General features: G+C 36.9%; 1 pseudogene; it reads right to left on the bottom strand.

Moving 5' to 3' along the window:
* LOC136216821 (photosystem I P700 chlorophyll a apoprotein A1-like) overlaps positions 1 to 5,000 on the bottom strand; it is a 7,972-nt pseudogene that overhangs the window by 2,040 nt on the left and 932 nt on the right.

Raw genomic sequence — 5,000 nt, 5'->3', positions numbered from 1 at the left:
TTGGATGAAGACGAGGCTTCATTATTTGGAGATGAAGACGAGGCTTCATTAGTTGGATGAACCCTTTGCTTTCCAGAACTATTTTTACTAATGCATTATATCTTTTAGCAAGTAATTTTCTAGAATCTGGTTTAGGATTTCTCTAATTATTTAGGGTAGGTGGCCAGCCATACCCCAATGTGTGAACCTTTGTGAAGGTTAGAAGCTTTTATTCCTGGTGAGGAAGTTAAGCTGCCTTAGGCGATCGATTTGCTTCCTATCTTTGAGGTGAATCGATCCGCCGCCAGGTCTTGAGACTCTTCTTTGGGAAGAGTATTTGAGAGTGTAAAGTTCTCACGTCTGAGAAATGTTTTAACTCTGTCTCTGACGATGATCAATCGTTTCCTATCTTTGAGGTAGACAATCCGCCGCTGAGATTATTGTTCTCCTATCTTTGAGGAGAAAGTTTAGGGTGTAATTTTCTCATGTTTGAGATAATTTTAACCCGCTTTTGATGGTGACCAATATTGTTCCTGTCTTTGAGGAGAGAGTTGAGCTCATTTGAAAGATCCTGAGGGTCTGTGCTTCTTATCTTTGTGGAAAAGGGATCCGCCCGTGATGGGGATCAATTGTCCTATCTTTGAGGTAATTGATCCGTCTGTGGAACTTTTCATTCGCCAGCCACTGGGCGTATATCAGGAATAAAAGCTAGGCAAATGAATATAAGAAGTATGGCGAGAAAGAATAAATTATAAAATATAGGATACTATAACAGTTTAATGCACATATAAGAATATGTAAAAATACTGATTTTTAGGCCCATGGTTCCGTCTTTTCTGAGCAACTAGAACCGCATCCTCAATGATGTTTAACTTATGAGTAATCACATCTGGGCTTACTCCTGTGGGGATCTCATTCTCCTATGTAAATACGCTTTCAGACTCAATGAGAACTTTTTTAACATCCTCTTTGATCTCAAGTTTTAATCCTTTGGCGATCCGCACCCGCTTTCCATCAGCAATAAGGAGCGTTTCTGTGTCGCCCAAAGCTGTAGTGACAAGTTAATATTTCTCACCTTCGTCCTCTTTGGATTGTGGGCGGATTGATAGTGATGCCGAGTATAAGTCTCTTTAGCCACCTTTTGGTTCCCGCTAATCATTACTCCTCCTTTGCTGGTGGGAATGTACATTGTCAGACGACGGATGGAAATTAGGGCTGCAACCTCTGGCCCTTGGTCTGGATAGTGTGACCCGTCACTCCAATGATGTCAACAATGGTTGTTTCTATTTGGATCGGATCAACCTTTAGTTTGGCGAATGCACCTTTGGTGATGACATTGCGAGAACTGCCCATGTCTTTACTCGCTTTATTTTATCTCCCATCCTTGAATTGCCATTGTTACTACCAATGCATCTGCATGTGGAGAGATTACTGGACCTGTTTCTGCAAAAGGAGCAATGGAGGGATGTTTTATCCAGAGCGGATATTTTTGCTTTTTCCACGGGTGGCTGATACACTGGTCCATCTGCTATGACATTAATGACACTTTTGAATTTATTTTTGGGATCTGTCTTCTGCTTGTCATCTTGTTATTTGTTATTCTGGACAAAGCTATCTAGTTTGCCAGCTCCCAGCAAGCTTCAGTGTGGTGGCCAACCTGTAGTACGCTTTGGCGTTTCTTCCAACGGTTACATGCTCCCCTCCTTTGGGTTCGGGATATGTAATGTCCCGTTTATATTGACTCTTCTCCTTTATATTATGGCAAGTTGGAAGCTTTAAACATTCTGTCCGCCTCGTACCTCAAGATCTGTGCTGTGAATGGCGAATTCCTATTAACTGGATGGCATATCTTTCTGCATTGTTCTCTTGTCTATCTAGAGCGGTATGCCCTCGTCTTTCAATCTCATCATCCGTGTGTTCAATGTTGAATCGTGATGGTAAATCCGGCTCTTGATCTTGATATCGATCATGTTGAGGTTATACTTGGAGCTATGGTTTAACGCGGATGGATGTTGTCACAACCGTGGGAGCCATTTTATCTAGCTTCGAATATCTTGTCTCCGCATCCTTCAACATTTTGCTAATATAATAGATGGAGAACTGCTGACCTTCTTCTTCTTGAATAACCACGGTGCATATAGCTTTATCCATGACAGATTGATACAAATGCAGGTCTCCCCTTCAGATTGGTCTGCTCATCAAGGGTGGTTCTGCTAGGAATTGTTTTATACCTTGATATGCTTGTTGACAATCTTTCTAGTATGATGATCCGCCCGTTCAACCTCTGGATCTTTCTCACCCATTGTGGGGTTTTCATTTAGGCGCTCTTTTCACCTTTTTCCTCGCATGGCTTTTATTTAGGCGCTCTTTTCACCTTTTTCCTCGCAAGGCTTTTATTTTATCTGGATTTTCTCTAACTCCTTTTTGGCCAATGACATAGTCAAGGAATTTTTCTGAAGTGACTCTGCATATACACTTCTTTGGATTGAGCTTTATTTTTCATATCAGTGTTTGCACTGGTTGTAGTATTAGCCACTCCCTTGTACCTGTGGGTTAGCACTGAAAGAACTCCAGAAGTGGGGCATACTCTGTCCATTATTAAAAGATTGTGGTAAGTCATAAAAGCTATATTCACTTACCTTGGGGATCAATGGCTTGATCCATGGAACATACTTCATAGCAAAAGAATGTTTGCATTTGCCTTGTTGGCAAATATCATGTATGATGCAATTCTCTTTATGGAATTTTTAATTCATCTTGGAATCAACTTAATAATTCCTTCGCGTTGGTGACTCTAGAATGAAGTTAGTCAAAGGATAAAACCGAGTAAATATTATATGTCAAACAAATTCATAATAGAATTTTAATCGTGCTTGTTTTAATAATAATATCACGTATAACGGTCATAACCATAAAGATTGCTACTGCACATGAATATCACAATGAATTCTTAATAAATAACCATAATGAGAATGGTTTAAGAATAATGTCCTTTTGTATTTCAATGCACATTAATATCCAAGATAGCATATTTATTTTAAACGTCATAAAAGTTATGACATTCTATATTGGGTAAGATATCTTACATAGTTGCTATTTACTTGCAATTAATATTGTGCATCCATAAATTAATGGCATTCAGATATCATTAAAGCCTCATTTGAATGAAGTGTAATTAAAGAAAGGTAAGTGATGATTTAATAATATAGTTATATATAAAATTACTCTTATATTATTTCATTTGTACGAATAAAATAAAAGAGAAAGGGTAATTTTGGAAGAAAAATACATGTACCATGATTCTCCTCCAATTTGGAGTGTAAGGAAAATTACTCAAAATCTACTCTCACCTACCTTCACATACAATCCTCCAATTTTTAAGGAATTCTCATGTATATCTTAAGAATTTCGCATAAATTAATGTTCTGATCCGAAACCGACACTTGCACTATTTTGTAGTTAGCTCAGGACATGAAAGTTTTGTTTATCCAATTTGGTAATTCATCAACCCATAATGACCTTAATAGTTAGGAACAATTACAGGATAATTACAAATAGACTCAATATTTTCAAGTCTCTTGTGTTGGTAACAGAAATTCTAACAATGTCAAATAAACAGTTTTTATATGAATAGACACATCCTTGTAAAAAAAGGGAATGAAATAACTGTTTGACAAAACAATATTCAAAAATATGAATTTCTGATATTAAAAGTACTATATAGGAGAAAAGCCATATATAGATGGTGAATTGTACAAAAAACCAAATATGATTTTTTTGTAATTTCTTCTTATAGTTATATGCATGTTCATCCAAAAGACCGACCAGATCTAAATCATTTGTAATTACATGAGCCCTTTTATGCTATTTTAATATCAAATGACAAAATCACATTGAATGGATGATTTTTTTTGTAAATCCCAAGATTACGGGTCTTATTCATGCGTTTGTACTAATTCAATAATAATATCATATTATACTTGTCATGCATAAAAATATGAGGGCATAGTAAGCATGCAAGATTTAATGAAAGATTTGTGTTTATGACTTCATCTTTCACAGTTTATTAGATTTATCATAATAACATGTAATGATATTCATAGCACTTTATAAGAGTGAAGGATCTCAATTTTCTTTAATTAAAAATGGAATAAGAAAGGGGAGGAAACTTATCTTTTTCATCATAAAATTCCAGATTTAATGTAGAAAACTCTTTCCCACCAATATATGGAGAACTGTATATTTGGATAGATTTGTTGTACTGATTGAGCCAAAGTTTGAGATTGTGATTTCTATTCTGTTGACTCCATTGTTTTGTTCTTTGTGAAACTCTATACAATCAAGATTTTGTGATCTTCTGTTTGTTAGAGATCCACGTTCACCGCACCAATTGATAACTTGTGGAAAAATCCTTGATCGGAGCACTTCCCTGTGAGGCGCCGTTGGGATCGGCCGGGGACACTCCGATGCCAAAGTCAGTAATATTTCTGAGAATAAACTGTAAGCACAAAAGTAGAGAATCAGTAAGTGTACCTTTGATCCTAGGAAGCTGGGGTATTTATATAGGTTTCTGTAACCTTCAGCATTAATGGGGAAGCAGGTGAAGAGTCATGTCATTACTCATCTTTTATTGCTATCAATTCTCCATTAATCCCAGCATTTAGCATTGAAACCCTCAGAGTTGAGGTATTCGAACAGTCAAGTCTTTATTCCCTTTTAATGGCTATTAATTGCCATTTAATTGTATTTATTCCCATTCATGGATGGTAATAAAGGCGCCTTTTCGTATTCTTTGATCCGTCAAGGCGTATGTACGCTCTCCTTGAGAGCTATGGTGGGTCTCCACTACTCGCTCTCATCGGGCGTATCTCGTTATGGCGTATCTCGCCATGGTCCACGTGGTGTGGCATAATGCTAGAAACTCCTTCCTTTTCCTCATTATTTGCATATTCACCCCTGCATTAATTATCATTAATTCCACATTAATCATGCATAAATATCTCTTTTAGAAGAAATAATGG

The sequence above is a fragment of the Euphorbia lathyris genome, chromosome 2 (assembly GCF_963576675.1).
Source record: "Euphorbia lathyris chromosome 2, ddEupLath1.1, whole genome shotgun sequence".
Classification (NCBI taxonomy): Eukaryota; Viridiplantae; Streptophyta; class Magnoliopsida; order Malpighiales; family Euphorbiaceae; genus Euphorbia; species Euphorbia lathyris.
This window is presented reverse-complemented; position numbering and strand designations above follow the sequence as displayed.